Source organism: Manacus candei, unplaced genomic scaffold (genome assembly GCF_025592945.1).
Source record: "Manacus candei isolate 608988 ecotype Guabito, Panama unplaced genomic scaffold, ASM2559294v1 h1tg000041l, whole genome shotgun sequence".
NCBI lineage: Eukaryota > Metazoa > Chordata > Aves > Passeriformes > Pipridae > Manacus > Manacus candei.
In genome coordinates this window covers 11,007,490-11,025,765 of record NW_026138089.1, presented here as the reverse complement: position 1 = coordinate 11,025,765, position 18,276 = coordinate 11,007,490, and the positions used below count along the sequence as shown (strand labels likewise).

Sequence of the window (18,276 nt, the reverse complement as noted above, 5' to 3'; positions counted from 1 at the left end):
TCCTTCCTTAATTGTTTTCATCAAAACTTGTACTTAATGTGAAACATTTCAGATTTTACAAAAAAACACATTTTGACAGGCAAGAAAACACCATGCAAATTGTTGAAAGAATTGTCACCCGTTTTGCTTTGGAGTACACTGTAACAAATTACTGTGATTCAGTGCACCAGTGAAGAAAGTATTCAAGTTAATATATTCCAAATGAACTACTTTTATTCCATGAAAGTAATATTTCCCAAATGAAAAAATTCCCACAGAAAATTTTCAAACGCTTCCCACTTCAGAATTAGAAAAATGAAAACATAGACAAATGTCACTTTCCTATCATAGGAAAATCACACCTAGATAATGACAAAATGAAACTAAACTAAATTTTTTAATCAAATAAATATTTAATAAAATAATATCACAGTAGTTATAAATTGTTATTGTCTGTATTACTTGCTTATATTTCTTTTATATGACAGAACACAAGGAAGAAAAACTGGCTGTTTGAGAATGGAAGAAGCTCAGGCTACCGTTTAAAATCAACAGAGATGCTATGAAGCAGAATTGCTTCTCAGATGTGGTCTGGCCTGCCCATTTAAATATAGTAAAAATGCTTTTTTGATTAAACCAGTGAAACTGTAACAGTGGACTAACACTGACTCACTAATGTTCCCTTAACTAAGGAACTGACAATGAAGTACTTAATATTATATTTTTGATTATTTTTTCCATTAGTAAGAGTAGTTAATTAAAAAAGAAAGAAATTTAGTGAGCTTCTACAAAACTAACATTTATAATACTTTTTTGTTTGTTTCATGCCTCAATTGGTGCATACTATTTTCTTGTGTCCTGAAGAGTTGGAGGCCTTTTTACTGTTGTGGGGTTTTTTTCAGTAGAGAGATTTTGCACACCAGACTGCATTTTTTCAGCCTGCTGCATCTGTAATTCATGTTCATTAAAAAAAAAAACCAACAAAACACAAAAAAAACCAAAAACCAAACAAAAACCAAAGAATGAGAAAGAAAATGAGAGAAAAAGAACTTAAAGAAATTACACTTTTACTACTTTGGAGAGCTTAATACTTTCCTATATAATTGCCTTTGTTAATAAAACATTTATTTAGAAAATGAAATCCAGGACTTAATTTTCCTGAAAACAATTATAAATGAACATGTTATGCAGGAATCACACCAATTATGCATGACCTACAGAAACAAACACACATGAAGGAACAAGCAATAGCTAATAAATGCTTAGGTAATACAAAGGTGAGGTACATCACGAATACCATTTTTCTACTTCAAGTAAAAAGAAATGGTATCTAATTTCTCTTAGTATCTTATGCAAACTCCCAAAGATGCCAACTGGATTTATTTGCTTATCCTGAACACAACAAACACGTCACTGTTTGGGTTTCATATGCCTTTTTTTCTAATAAATTTCATGTGTATGAGAGTATAAAATTGTAGAGCTTATGTACTCTTTAACACTCTCTTTTAGTAATAGAAACATTTACTCTTGATTAAAAACAACAGATGATGCTTACATCTACATATTGATTAGAATTAGGAAAATATTTACAGTTTCAGTTTAATAAATCGTCTAATGGTAAGGGCCTACATACAACAGTTCTTATAAAATCTTAATCCTAAATGAGAAAAAAATAGGACACAATCAGTTTGTGTGTTGGAAAATTTACAAATTCAACTGTCCTATTGAAATGGCATTGGTGTGAACTGCATGAAAAATGATCTCTTTTGGTCTTGCATTCTATTCAGAATAAACTTAAGGTCTGGAACACAAGCTTCCTGATGAACCATTTCTGAAATTCGGAAGGGATGAGGTAGGAGGTTTCAGACAACAACGAAAGCTCATTTCTTTGAGTTGGGTTCCTCAACTAATGTCTAGACACATAAAAGGAGACAGCTATTGAAATGCTGAGCACTGCACTGATTAACTTTTAAATGACTTGCTGCCTAGCTTGAGATGGATAAACAGGCTACAATGAATGGAGAGAATAATGACCAAAACTGGAATCCATGGGAGCCAAATTGTTGTGCAGGGAATTGTTCAAAAATACCTTGAAGTAAGTGGTGAGGATCAGTAACTGACTAAAGTCCCTTTCAGGGAGTGACATCAGGATCTGCAATTAAGAGTTATGCTTCGAGGATTTCAGCACAGGGAGGCAACAGTTGCCTAATAAAGAGGGACCCTCAGAGCTACAGGGACTATGACTGAACACTTGTAGAGAAGGTGTTATACAGGTCAGTCTTCTTGAAGTATTAGAGTGGCTAAGGACAACAGAGTACCTTGAGGAGTATGTATGTCCTTTGACAATTATCCAGTGACACTTGGGTACCTGCAGGTTACCAGAATTACTTTGTGTAGACTCCTGTCTGTGAGAAAGGTGGATATGTCTTTCTCCAGTTTAGAACTCACAGCTCCAGGTTTGATCCCGGACTTGATGCGGCTCCATTAGACTTTGAGAAAATATCCCTGCCCCAGTCTTTACTTCATGCTGTTGAAATACAGGAGACATGTGTCCTGTTTGTCATTGTCTCTTGAGGTGGCTCTACACTCACAGCTTTCACATGTCAAAAAATTTCAACCTGGATATTAGTTAGAATGGTTTTTCCAGAAAATCTCATTCTTGAACTTCTACATTTACAGCTGATGAGACCAACATACCTTCTGATCTCACTGGGGCTAAAGTTTGCTTGACACAGCTTTTTGAGAAGTTCACTTTAGCATTTCAAATGCAATTCTTCCTAACCTAGAGGGCAGGGACTCTACTGAAAAAGTCCAATGAAGCACTAGAGAGATTCTTCTAAATTTATTATCTCAAAAACTTTGGTCTTCCATCTCAAGATAATGAATAAGCATGTTACTACGAAGATTTACAGGCAAAATAATGTCGATGCTTCATAGCGCTTAACTGACAAAATCACTATCTTGTCCTTGTTAGCAGATTAATTTTTGCATCATCCTTGGAACATGATAAGAATCATTATCTACATTTTCATGATTAAGAATGGTTATAGCTCACATTTTCCAATACGATCCCTTATTTGCATGCTTCATTTTTTGAGATATCAGATCCTGGTCTGTTTTAGAACAGTTTATTTTCTACAATTGTTAAAACTGAGAAACTTCTTTCTGTGTATCCAAAACTTTTTGCAAATTTAATGAATTAACATATTTAAGAAATTTATTTAACACACCTTTTGGTATAATAGTTAAAGAATTAATATTATAAAGATGCTTGAATTCAATATGGTATGAATTTTAGGCCCAGCTGCTACAAACTGACCTTATCTTTTAGGTCTTTTACAGTGTGAAACATGAAAAAAGGAAACAGATTAAATTATTAAGGGAGAAAAAAACTAGAATTTTCTCATTGAAAAGGAGAAGAGCTGTTGACACTTCGTAAGTCTTCTTGAAGTATGTCATAGAGCAGAATCTGCAATCTAAAAATCGCTGATGTCATAGAGCAGAGTCTACAGTCTTAAAATTGTGTTATGGCCAGGCTGTCGAAGTGCTTGTATCACATCTTGTATACACTAATTGTGCTAATGAAGAGGAAAATGGTGACCACCATGGGTAAATACACAAATTAAAAAGAACAGTAAAAAGTAATACTTCAGATAGCTTTAGAATTCACATCCTAATTATTCTTGCATTTTCTGAAGTTTGATAACATCAAGATTTATATTTCTGAGAAGGCATTGTATCAAAAGATGTGACATTCTTTTCCAACAAAGAAAGTTGCTATCCCTTGTTTATCCTGTGTCTTCACAGCCTCTAAATTTTGAGCAACAAGAAAGTAATTGTTATCATATGACTCACTGATGAAGCCAAAACATGTACTTTCTAAATTTGGGTTGGCTGGAGGATCCAGCTGGGAGCAGTGATAAACACACAGTTCTGTTCATTCTGCTCTCACGTCTTCTTAGTGCTTTGATTAAACTCCCTGAGTACAGTACATAAGCCTTTACACAGAAGCCCCTGCAAATTATTTGGAAGAATTTTTGGTTTTCCCTCACAGTATCTCAATAAAAGTTGCTTTTCTTCTTTTCAACCTCACATTTCTACCTTTGTACACAGGAAAGATTGGTGGCCTAGGAGATTTTTGGGGGAGTTTTGGACAATGAGAAAAGGGAATCCTAAGGAAAAAAAGAGAAGGGAAAACTCAGTAATAACATTTTTACTTTTCTGCTCCTTCAGATGAACAAAATAAAACTATGAAAATGTTCATTAAAAGGAATATTAAATGTGCAACCATATATACACATGGGTCCCTGTGAAATCAATATTTTTTATTGCAATTGTAATACTTTATTATAATGGTGGGCTATTCTTCAAAAGTAAATCATAGTCGGTTAAAAAATGCCATCCTTGTGAGAGATGTTTTCTCCTGCTCTGAGGGTGAAAGTCATCCTGCCCAGTTGCAGAGCATTTTCTCAGGACACGTCAGCCTGGTGGTATAATTAAATCAATGTATGGCATGATTGTAAGGGCCATATAGAGAGACAGAGGTCTCAGCTGTGCTCTCTAACTGAGAAGAGGTAAGTGTGGGTGACAGCTGTAGCAGCAGTAGGTTTTAGTAGGTTTCACAAATCCCTTAAGCAATCTGGAGGGAAATAGGGGCTCTTTCATAAACTACTCATTTCTAGTGTTAGGATTAGGGGGATGTTGTCTTTTTTGTCTTTCTCTTTTCTCTCAGGAAAGCTCTGTATAGTGTCTCACGAGCACCCCATGAAGAGACAGCTGCTGTTGCTGTTACAATTACATTTTGTTGTTGCTGTTGGTTCTTCATTTGATTCTTATTGAACAGAACTGACAGTTTGATTTCACTTGCTTTTTAAATGAAAAGCTTGTCCAGTGTATCCCACAGGAGATACAGTTTAATGAATCTGAAGAACAGAAATTCCCCAGTCTTTACTGTCATGAGTATTTCTACATCTAATCTGCAGAAGTAGGCTGTAAAGAAAGGAGAAGAAACAAAGAGAATGGTTGTGAATTCAGAGACTCGTCTGATTAATTTGCACTTTGGGGAAGACTGTGGCTATGGAGACGTCTCAGCAATCGTGTTAATGAAAACAAGCAACAGGGAAATACCATGTTCTTATGGGAACCAATCACGAAATTTTCACTGATTTGAGTTGCAGCATGATCTTCCTTTGGTAGCCAAGAGAAGTTTTTGTGGTCCAGGAATAAACTGAAGAGAGTTTTGAACAGGATAGAAAGAGAAAATTTTCCCATGAAGACAGTGAGGCAGCAGAGTAGGTTGCCCTGAAAGTCAGATATTCATAAGGACACAGAAACCATCTCGCTAAAACAGTTTCTCAGCATGAATTGGAAATCTTAGTATTTCTTCTCTTTCACCATTTTTAATAATTAACAGTCATGTTGGTTCTATTAATTTGGAACCTAATGGATTCTTTATAAATCATGTTAGTCCTACCATAGGTCTTCAGACTGATAGCTGGGCAACATACATAATGGAGGGCATTCTAGATGTTCCATGTTGGTAGAAATTTGGCAACCAAGAGAAATTGCATGAAATAGTTAAAAACTGATGAAGGAGAGAATGGTAATGAAATTACTTAGATTAATTTGATAAGATAGACTCAGACTGAAAACAGATTTTGAGATGTAAGTACAGAGTAGTTGAGAGGAAAAGTATTATAATAAAGTGTTTAAAAGTTTTATTGGCTAATATTAATTTATTATTTATACTTTAAACACTCTCAAACTACAGCTGATTCCTCCATACCTACTCACCTTTTCATGCAGCCTTTTTTTTCCTTGTTTTTACTGTATTTAGGATGACACATATATTGTGCTTTGCAGGTTGGTTACACAGAACAGCAACAGAAGAGAGTATCACTCTTTGCAGGTGATCCTAACTCCTAGCAGAGTCTGTAACAGGCTCTGCCTGTCCACAGTTCTTCATTCCCTCTTAGGAATTACTAGGTCTACTTTCTGTTCTGGGTCTCCCATCTACCACCTGTTGAAGGACATCTTTACCTTCCAAAGTGTAGTAGACACTGCAATCCTCTCTGTGCTCCTCAGGCATTAAGTTTTGTTGTTCTCTGTAAAATGCCTTAGCACATTATCTTTCTGGCTGAACCTTTCACCAGTGATTCCATGTGAATCATGAGTAGTTCTTACTGAACTTCATCAGAGGGCCTATTCAATATGATGTTGGCTTACATTTATCATTAGGAGTATTGCTTTTCTGAACACTGAGGTAGAAAATAGAGTAATTTTCCTCTGCATCATACTGCTTCTCTGTCTTGGATTGCCAATATGGTAGTTTCAGGCAGAGAGGCAAGGAATGGGACAAAAAGAGGAAAGCCAAATCTACAATTGTATTGTTCAGAAAATCAGTATTTTATGAGACAAAATGTGTTAAAAAAATTACTTCATTATTTCTAGATCAATGACAAGGCCTGCAATAAGAGCAGACGCTAGTTCAGCTCATGACAGAAATTACATACTAGCTTTGTTCCAAGAGATCATTCAGTGACTGATGTTCCTCAGAAGTCAAAAGTAATAAATATGCGGTTTCACGGCATGAAAGTTAGAAACAGATAATGCATTCCAGATCTACATCTTCTAGCCAATTTCATTAGAGTCAGCTGCTCTTGGCTTTTACTTTGGTCTCAGTTGGAGTCAGATATACCATATCTCCTGATAAACTATAACTCATTAAAATCTTTTTGTCCTTAATATAGACTCTCTGTTGGTCTTGTTCAGTTTTGGTTGGGGGTTTTTGGGGCAGTTGGGGGTGACTGCAGGAGAAGGATTGTGGATTTTTGTTGGGTTTGGGTTGTTGGGGTTTTCTTCCCTGAGGTTAGCACAATAGCACACAGCAAACCAAAAGCTCTTATGGAAAACAGCATGAATCCACTATTGTCCTTGGTATACTAATCTAGTATATCTTGTGCTCCAACAGATTTGACAGTCAGTTTCTTCAATAAGCACAATTTGTATAGATCTATATTTATGACTCTTGTCATTGATGAACGTTTCTTTCACTGGAGTGATGAAGCTTTGTATGTCAAACTTCTTGGGTCATTTGGCTCCAAAGAACATATTTATTGTGTCATTAGTACTGTGGGAAAAAAAAAAGAATAACCCTGAAAAAAACCCACGCTAAGTAAAAAAATAGCAACATGCTGAGAAATTCCAGAACACAGACAGGCCTTGAGTCAATGCAGCCACTGGGTGTCATTGTTTACTCCACCATGTAATAGTCATCTCTCTAAATATGAAATGCAACTGGATATAGACAAGTCTATTCAGTCATGATCTGAAATTGATGATCTATTTATCAACTAACTAAGAGTAAAGACTTTTGTTCTTTAAAAAATCACATATATATTAAAAAGTCATCTGTCTTATTTTGTCTTGTCCAGTGTTTCTTAGATGTTGAAGTTTGGTTTTATAAACATGTCTATTACTTCTTTTTTTTGTTTGTTTGTTTGTTTTAAGAAAAGAACTCTTTTTATAAATACATTTAAGTTATTGAGGAAAAGAATGACACTAGGTGAATGATACTGCAATTTATAGTTCAGAGATCAGACAGATTAAGATGCTGATGGCGGAAAAATTTATTCTCCTCATGACATTTATCCTATTTTTGGAAAACCCAACCAACAAAGGTTTGTTTCTATTCCGTGGTGTCACAGGTTATTTTGAAACAAGAGGAGTTACCATTGAATAGTCCAGCTAGATTTCTAGGTCAGCAAAATGAACTGAACTGTGTTTATTGTCCCATCAAGGAATCATGAATAAAATACAAACACAGCTAGACTTTCAATTGGTGGTTTTTGTATGTGATGCCAAGCATGATTTCACTAAATCTATGTAGAACTAAAAGTCCTGATGAGCATCATGTCAATTAAATCAGTTCCTTTCCACTGTGCTCAACAGCTTTAACATCAGATGGATAGGAAGACCAGTGCATAAATAAAAAGGATAATTCAGGCTCCAGAGCCATTCCATCTCTGCTCAGGCAGCCAACCTGACTGCCAATAGTTTAATAGATCAAATGTGAGTAGATTGGCGTACCTAGATTCTTCTGCCTGCTGCATGATATATTTGTAGCACTAATTGTGTGCTGTTCTGCATTAAATAGTCAAGAGTTGTCAACATTCAGTACTTCATGACATCTGAAATACACCTCATACTTGCAAAAATACTTGCAAAAACTTCAGCACTTCAGGTAATTTGCTCAGCTTAAGTGGCAACTGTTGATTTTTGTATAGCTGTGAGAATATTTCATAGCTGTTTTATGTTGTTAGAGGATAAATTTTCACAAAAAAAAATAGGAAAAACAAAGACTTGAAATAATTACGAGTAAGGAGAGCAAAGAAGAAATTAAAACAGAAAGGAAAAGTATGAATTAAATAGAATGGATAATAAAATATTATTTCTATCTTTACTTGCTAAATTTATCACTGCTAAAATATTTTCTCATAATAAGTGAATGTCAGTCCTTTACTATACCTAAAGAAAAAAGGATGTCATAGACTGAGATGTCTCAAGAAATAAAGAAAGGACAAAGTAGAACCCTCTTCTGCCAGTTTCATGCTCCACCTCCAGGACTGTGGTGTCTCTGTTTGAAGGCCAATGGAAAGCTGGCTCACTTGATAGAAACACTGTGAAAGCCTCAGAAGCCAGAGAGAGATATTAATGAAACAGAGAGAATGTGAAGGGAAAGACCAAGACAAGGAGAAATGCAAGGCAGAAGTTCTGACCAAGGTATTAATTTAGCAAAGGTTTTGTGTCTGAGATGGTATTTTTGTCTACCCATTTTCCCATGAAAGTATTGGTCAATCTGCATACATTAACCACATTTTTAATCCATTTTTAATTATTCCCTCTGCAGAGATTTCCTTTTAATTTGAAAATACTCTTATTATTAAACATTCCATTTTTGTCTTTCTCACTTGAATTGAGAGGATCCTTTTTTAACCTAATGTATGGTTTATATTTTTTTTCCTTTTTAATTTTTAAATTTATTTGCATGTCTAATTACATATAAAAATTGGGTAGAGACATGGATATATTTTTTCATCTCTTTTAGTGATATACTCCATTAAAACATTTATGGTTTCCTTCACTTTAGCTAGTTCTTGATACTGTTCTTGCATCTTTGGTCATTCTTCTGGAAACAGTCCTTCAAAAGGATGGAAGCTCCTTAAAGCTTAGGAACATTATGGACTATTTAGTGTTATTATAATTTCATTGTCACTAGATATAAGAAGCCCTTTCATGTTTCCCTGGATCTGTTTTTCTCAACAACAAATTGCTACCAAAAGAGTAGTAGTGACACAAGTTTAAGGTATGGAATGGACATGTATGTATGTACTGTGTGTATGTACTTTGGTGAGTCAATCTAGAATTCAAAAGTTCACTCTCAGGTTAAATAGAAGTATTGAATGAGCAGCTATATAGAAGTCAGTACTATGAATTATCTCATCTGAACAGTGCCTTGAATAACTATTTTTTTTCTAAAGGAAGACACTTGGAAAGTCAGACATTCACACACATACATACCTCATAAAAATAAAATCAGAAAAATAGCTGTTACTGGAGTAACGCTGAAGATCAATGTAATGGAATAAGTTTGTGGTCACTATTTTCCAGATTACATTAATAAAAAAGAAAAATATTGTTTAGTGCAATTATTGTACTCTTCAGTCAGAAGGATTATCTCAGAGATAAGCAGAATATTTTATCTGTCCTCATTAGATAGACATGTTCAGTCATCTCTGATTTATCGTTTTATCAAATGAAAAGATATCAAGTGCTTTCACAGCATCTGACCTGGAAACACTAGGCTGACAGTGCTGGACTTCACCTATTAGACAGAGCTTCCAAAGAGTTGTTAAGTTTCAGTATGGGCTAAGGATGCATATAAACATGTCTGTAAATTCCTCTGTGGAATTTTCATTTTACTCTCAGACATTAAAGTAACTGATGGTCAGCAAAGAACAACTGCCATTATGTTGTGTGCCATCTACGAGCTACCTAACAGATACAGGTACAATACACCCTACAGCTTATGTAGAGCTTTGCACCATCTTCATACTCTGCCTCTGCACCCTGAACATAGCACAGGTAAACACTTAAATGTTGTTTTCTTTAATTTTTCACTCACCTGTTCATTTAAAAGCACACAGAACTCCCTCCCTCCCTCCTTTCCTTCCCCGTAATACACTTCTGTTCTTTTTTTTTTATATACCATCTCTATGCTACTGTCTTCAATGGTAGCAAGATTGGGTATTATACCTTTGTTAGCATGGCAATAATAATTAAACTGCTGCAGATGTTGTAGTCATAACCCTTCTTTTTCTGCGAAAGGGAAGCTCTAGAATGTCCAAGTAAAATTAATTAAATCCTATTTTACCTTTTAAAACAGAAATACAGGACTTTAAAAACTAGCGATTTTAGGCAAGGTCACACTGGCCTACTTCTTTTGCTTTCTGTCCTGCAACAAGTTGAGGTTGCAATAATTGCATTACAGTTTGCCTCATAGAGTGTAAAAGACGTGCAATAAATACTAGAACTGAGAAAACATAAGAATAACTTATAATGAAAATTTATGGTGAGGAAAACTGGTTGCACCACTTAAACTAAAGTGATCCAGAGAAAAATAGCTACTGTAAATGATTCTCCCAGTACTCTTGGAAAAATATATTTTGTAAATATTTTGATTCTCTGAGTTTCTTAGTGTAAATAGATACTCTCTAGCACTGAGCAAAGAGAGGACCTGACAGACCTTCAAAACAATCGTCAGTGAGCTATGAAATTAATTTTTTATTAAAAAAAAAAGTAAAAATATCACAAAGTTACAGACTGGTGGCATAAGTTATCTGTAAATCCTTAAGCTTAATGGAAATGGTGGGTCTTAACCTTAAAAAAAATTTGCACTGATGACCACCAAAATGCTTGCATAATCTTCTCTAAAAACCCAACATATTTGGCATTTATGTACTTATTCAAGATCAATAAATGTTTATATTACAGATTTCCTGATTATATGCTGATTTCATTCTAAGATCCATAATGTTCTTATAAAATAAATCACTAAAAGCCAACATTTATCATTCACATTATCTGATCAAAACAGATGCAAATGAAAAGCAAATTCTATTAGACTACCATAAGTGCTTTTCAAACAGCAAAAGTGCTTAGGGGTAGGACAGCAAAGGCATTTGGTGTGCATTAAGGGGTAGCTAGATGGCAAAATGCTGCTTGATCCCCATACAGAATACAATAGTAACTTGTGTTCTTAATTGCATTCTATTTTATTCAAATGCATGTGTTGTATTCATTTTATCTAAGCTTATGTGTTGTATGACTGTCTGTATACTAACAAACTAACAGTGCGATGCTTCTTCCACCAAAGACTTCAAAATGCAGAGCTTTATTTGACAGTGTAGTGGTTGAAGATTACAAAGGATGAAAGGATGATCTTTCATGTCAAGCTTTATGGCAATAAATTACATCGATTTAACCCATATTATTATTGTATAGGAACTATAAACTAAAATTAAAAAAGAAGTTGCCTTGCTTCATGTGACAGGAAAAGGAATTAATCACTTTTGTTAGCAAGCACTTGACTCACTGGATAGCTAAATTTAAAAAATGTCTATATGATTTTATGACTATGGATAATATTTGCAATAACTAAGCTATGAGAATCTAGTCTTATGCTTTGTTATATACAATTGTCACCTCCTGGGGTCAGGGAAGAAATTTTTCTCTATGCAAAGTAATACACTTGCCATAGCTTGTCTAGAAGCTTGTCTTTTTTGTCACCAGAAACATTTACATCTTTCTAAAACAATAGGTGTGAGGCATTGCCATCAGTGACTCAAACGTGATGTTATGAGATACATTGGACACGATGGAACAGTGAACTGCATATTACAACTTTTTAAAATTCTTTTTTTTTACATTATTTTATAGCTTTTAAAATATGATAATTTTTCTTCTTAGTTATAGAGCACTAATTTTCACTCTTCTAATATGATTCCCACTGGCCACTTTAGTCCTTGGGTGAATGGAAATGAAATGAATCTATCAGTCTATCAGATAAATGGGGGGTAGGTGGCAGTCAGACAAAGGATTGCCTGCTTCTGGCACATGACTCTTGTTCTCATGGGGATCTACTCCATGTGACAAGCAACCTGAGATAAAAAATTGGGTCCTTTCATATTCTAACATTAAACATAGCAGAGCTTGGAGAAAGTGTGGAACTGGAAACCTGCAGCAGAATTGTGCAGCTCAACTCTGAATTTTGGCACTCTTGCTTCTTTCGGTGTCAGAAAATGACAGTCGTATTAGGATATGGTACATTGTTTAAAAACAATTCTACTATCAGAACAGTATGTTCTCTTTTAACTATTGTTGTTTGTGTATTTTGGTGCTGAAAAAATCTCCGGAGCAGTTAATTAGGGGTGAGATAAGAAAGGGTTTATTTGCCAAGGCTAAGATGGTATACGACGCGCGCGCAGGCCGTGCCTGAGAGGTTACATTTTATAACATTATCCATCCAATCCCAGATGTGTCCACCCTTTGGCCCTTCCCCTGGTCCGCCCCGGGCCCTGCCCCTGAGAATTGGGTCTGGGGTCTTTTTGGGACCCCCTACTTCCTCATCTTCACCATCTTCAGAGCACAAAGGACACATAGCTACCCAATTTTTGACCATATTCTGTGGTTTAGGCCCTGATATGCTCTTCTCCAAACAGTCTGGGCCTTTGCCTTGACAAAAGACTAAGCACTGCTACTGAATTCAGGGGTAGGTTTGATATGGGAGGCACAGAATGGGGTAAGAGGGTTAGGGAATGTGTAAACAAGGGAAAGGAACAAGGCAAAAAGGGGTTTCTGCTTTTAAAACCTACCTATAAAATTTATAAGTTTTACAAATATAAGAAAAATAAAAGAAACCATTAGGGGCTTAAGGCATCATTATTCCATGGAGAACATCTTTTATATTGAACTTAGTTTACTGAATTTAGTAACGAGTAATATACAGTTTAGTCACGATACATTTACTATAAGAAATCATTCAATAGAAGGCTAAAATTAATTTATCTCAAATTAAATATGTGAACAAAACTACTACTGATAGCAGACTTCTGATATTGTGTCAACACCCTATTTGTTTTTCTGGCCCTATGTTGACTCTACTCAAAAGAAAAGCAGTTAGTTACACAGGATTGCATCATCCTATGGGTGTGATTTTTAGGTGTCCTTAGTTTACACCACAGCCTTGTAAATCCAGAAAACATAGCAGCTGCTCATGGGAAATACTGCTATTTGCCTCTTCTTTCCTCTTGCTAGGAAAAAGAGTGCCAGCCTGATTCTCCCAAGCCCTGTCTCACCCTTCCTCCTTAGGGCAGACAAATGCAGAGTTGGAAGTGTTAGCAAGCTTTGAGTAAGTTTTTCTTCCATGTTGACTATACGTATGCTAAAGAAAAATGATCAGCACAGGGTTCATGAACACATAGTGTACAGACCACAGTGTCAGGGAGATTCCTGCCTTTCCATGAAGTGAGCTTTGTAAAAAATCTGTCCTGTTGATGAAAGGAACCCAGACAATGGACTGATAGTATCCCATCTTTACACCCAGGACTCAGGAGCCATCTAACCATCATCACCAGGAAATATTTCTCATCACCTGCAGTCTCTGAGACACTGCCAGAGGGAACATGAGATGAAATGACCGACTCTGTTCTGAAGTCGCAGCAGAAGACTACAAGTGATATTCTAAACCTCAATAAAGAGGTCTATCTGTCTGTGTTAAAGCAATTGAATTTCAAACACAAAAAAGGTACCTATTGATTTCATTTGTAGTGTGTCACTGTCACTTGCAACATGTCTAAATAGAACTTAAGCTGACTGAGACAAATGTTTTAACACAGAGAATTTTCCGGGAAGCTTCAGCACAATAATATAATGTTTTAGTACTTCATCTCACAGGAGGCAGTTTGTCTCACATTAAGAGAGCCATTCATACAGTTTAAAAGAAAGTGTTCCTTCTCACATTTTCCTTGTTGCCAGGATAGTAGGCAAAAAAAGAGTCTGCTCTCCTTGTTTCATGTCAATCTTTGGGTGTGCCTTCATCTTTTCACAGATAAAGTGCAATTCAAAGTAACTCCCACTGTGTTCTCACAGTGTCAAGGCCACTGTAAATTGAGCAACAGTATGCAACAGAAATAGCAGAGTAAAATATGAGCTTTAAGCAATTTTACGAAGTATGACTTGAATCCAACTTATGTGTACTTTTCAGTAGTGTGATTGCTTGTTGCTATTAATATTGAAAATATTATGCCAGTCATTTGCAACTGTAAAAGTCTTCTGTCCTTTATTGTTTAATTCTGAAAGGAAACTCAATGAAGCAAGATGTTACACTAAAGCAGAGGAAATGAGGGAAAGCAACAAGCCCAGAGCTGAACTGAAAACACCTGTTCTGATGCATTGCTTCAACATCACTGATTTCTACAGTAATCTCCTTTATGTTCTTGTACTTTAATTGTGCAGCTTATCTTTCAACATATGTTTAGTTTAGAAGGTGCTCAAGCACTTTATACAATTGTAAAATTGCGTGATTTTCTTCACTCTATTTTGTCCAAAGAAGAAAGAAGTTTTCTTCCTAAGTCAGTTAAAGAGAGTCCTATTTGTTTCAGTTCCAGTTGAGAACTGATGTATCAGTAAATCTGAATCATAAATCCTTTAGATAGAGTTAACTCTAACCTATGTACTTAACCGATGTCAGAGAGACTGCTGATATGAATAAAGAATACTGGAACAAAATGAATGTCAGAACTGTTTAGAAATAATTAAGAAATCACTTATGGAGGATGTTAAGTTTTATTTATATAAAATGAAATTTGTAAATCTTCATATAAATGCAATTAATTATCATATAAATATTTGTTATACTATGTATATACACATAAAATACAGTATTTTTAAATTTTATATCTTGTCTATAAAAAGTTATACATGAACTTTCTTATCTCTGTGGTAACTATTCTATACCTCTGAAACAGGTAGATTTCTATGTAATATTACATTCTATTGGCTTATTATTACTTTTTTTTGTCTTTCTCTTCCTCCCTCTGGATGTCTAGCTAGAATAACTTTCATATTTCTTTTACTTTAGGATCTAACAGCTTTACTTTGCTAGTTAACTTGAATCTTCCTTACCACAGTTTGTATCTGGATATAAATATCACCAAAAAATTAGGAACTAAGATTTCAGATACCTAAATGTCATGGTGAGATACATAAGCTAAATAATTTAGACTGAGGAAGTGAGAGTATTTTAGCTTGAAGCTTTTTTTATCAGCTTTTGTGTTATGAAATTGTTATGTTCAGGGAGAAAGTAAAGGTTACAATCCATTATTTGCAAATCATGCTCTACTCTTGGCAATTATATCCTGAGCTCTTACTTCTTCAATCTTTCTATTTTTCAAATCCATAGGGGCAGCAGACAGGCCTACCTAAGAAAAAAAGACTCAGAGGAAGCGTTCAATCCTGTGAAAGAGACTAGGGAAAATCAGATCAGAGAAAAGGAGATCTCATTGACTGATGTATAAAGGATTTTTATTTTTAACATTGTCATATATAATAAATACGTATCTGTAAAGTGTATGATTAATTTTAGCAGGTATTAGTATGGCAAATTCCAAATTTATTTGTTGTTGACAGGATATTTTCACTGGGTAATTGATCAAAACCCATGAATCTCAGATTTAATAAAAAAGCAGTTTTATATTAAGGACACTGTTTGTTCAAGTGGAAAATATAATGGTATACACATCATATGCCCAAAATGGCTATAAACCGGAAAACAAAGAGGCTAAAAGAACAATATTTCTGAAAGCCTTGGGGCAGAACTTAAAAACCTCGATATCAGTAATGTGTAACAGGGTCCTGCAGAGTCTGGCATGCTGGCCTAAATTTGTTTTGTATTCATTTAACAGGTATAATGACAGTAATTGTTATATGAGTTAGTTTATTAAATCAAAATCATACTCAATTATAAAATTAGTTTAAAGTAAATCAGTATTTTCCACCTTTTGTTAGATGTAACTTTGTTTTTCTAAAAAAACTCATGGAAGTTCTCTTCTGCTACTACTAACTGTTTCATCTCAGTCTCTTATGAACAAAAAAACCAAAGAAAATGAAATATTTTGGCATCTTGCAGTGTCTCACCTCCTTTTAATTCCTAAGAGTCTTTATTTGATATAAAGTCAGATATCCAGGTAAACAAAAAATTATTTGAGTCTCATGGTATAGCCTAGTAACCAAACTATAGGTCCATCCCCAGGACATGGATACCTGGGAAAAGGAGGAAATAAAACTGGTTCCTTAAGAAACTATCTCATCCCTCAACACTTTAAACCATTTCCAAGAGTCAGTTTGACATAACCTTGGATGGCTTGATAATCCTACACTTGGTCAGATGTAGTTTGTATAACTTCTACATGTAGTTTGTATAACTTTTAGATGTAGTATTGTGGGAGGCGTGTCTAAAGGCACAAAAGATGTGCCGAGGTAACAGAGCCAAGAGAGCATGCCCCAGAGTTAGTAAACTGGTTGGTTAAGAAAGTCACATGGTATGTAAAGATAAAAGGAGCGCGAATTTTGAAATAAACTCTCTTTGTCCACACCACCTACGAGGAGCATCATTATTCCTTGTTACACAAGGACCCTGCAGTTACACAGTACGTATAAGTTCTCTGCTTAATAGTAAATTCCATTGAGTCAAATGGTTTCACACACATAAGAACCATTGTTTCTTCACATGACTTGGGAAAACTTGTAACTTGTGCTTATGTTTGTCTGGGATTAAAGCAGACACTGTGCAAAGGCACTGTGCAAAGTAGACATTTAAAGTTTATCCACTTTCAACTGAAACCTTCATTTTCAAGTACTTCTTTCATATCTGTGTATTAGTACATTAGTATTTTGTGCCACTAAGGTCTTTTAGATGTATCTCACCATTGTGTCAACAGATCTTGTAGTTTATTTGTATGAACTATACCATAAAGACCTATGACACATTTAATTCTATCCAAACTGGAAAACATAACTGGTAGTGTAGTTGAGCAGTCTCTCTACGTGTCTACATGCCTCTGAAGCCAGTAACAAAAGGCTTCTCTGTTGTGACCAATACTTGACCTTCCTTTTTTTTTGTGAAATTCTACCAAAAATAATATTTATTACATTGAAAATTCGTATTAATTTGTTGTCATATACGCTCATTGTACAGTCTTCAAAAAAAGTTGATCTTGGATTAGTCTTGCAGTTTACAAGCTACTAAGAACAGTTCTGTAAGTGAGAACATACAAACACAGAAAATTAAGCCAGCAAAATTGATTCATACATGGCTGGAACACCTAAGAGCTAACTAATGAACCAGAGTGAAAACTTTTAGTTTCCTGAAGTATTTTTAGTTTTAAAACAGTTATCTTAAGCAGTTTTTGGGGATTAGGTGTTTTTCACATGAAGTACAAAAGCATATTATACCCTATTAGAATAGCAGAATTATATAGTGAGTCAGAGTATTCTTTTGAAATATACATGGAAAATATTGGGTAGATTAAGCTAGACCAGATTGCTCAAAACCCCATTCAACCTGACCTTGAACACTTGTAATGATGAAACATCCACAAAAATTCTATGCGACCTGTTCCAGTGTCTCATTACTCTCATCATGAACAAATTCTTCCTAATGTGCAAACTAAATCTATTCTTTTTAAATTTAAATGGCCAGCCCTTATTCCAGCACTACAAGGTCTGGTAATATGTCTCTCTCTGGTTTTCCTACAAGCTCCCTTTATATATTGAGAGGCTGCTATAAGGTCTCCTTGAAGCCTTCTGTTCCCCAGACTGGACAACCTGAATTCTCTCAGCCTGTCTTCATAGGAGAGGTGGTCCATCCCTCTAATCATCTTCTTAGCCTCATCTGGACTTGCTCCAACAAGTCCAAGACTTTCCTGTTCTGGGGACCTCAGAGCTGGACACAGCACTCCGAGTGGAGTCTCATGACAGAAGAGTAGAGGGGCAGAATCACCTCCCTCAGCCTGCTGGACACGCCTCACTTTATCCAGCCCAGGATATAAGCTAATTTCTGGATTATTTCACCTAGTGTTTTATTAACTTTAATAGATGAGCAATACTATAAGTAGGCATTAGAAAACAGATTATGCATTTCCACAGTCAAACTTTGGTTTCATCTGGTCTGTAAGATAC

General features: G+C 35.2%; 1 long non-coding RNA gene across 1 annotated transcript; it reads left to right on the top strand.

Annotated features, from left to right (window-relative positions):
• Nucleotides 1-7,931: 7,931 nt before the first annotated feature.
• On the top strand, nucleotides 7,932-15,589 carry LOC127474365 (uncharacterized). The gene is made up of 4 exons (XR_007905828.1): nucleotides 7,932-8,049; nucleotides 8,135-8,221; nucleotides 13,354-13,447; nucleotides 15,500-15,589. It is a non-coding gene; the product is annotated as an uncharacterized LOC127474365 (long non-coding RNA).
• Nucleotides 15,590-18,276: the final 2,687 nt, after the last annotated feature.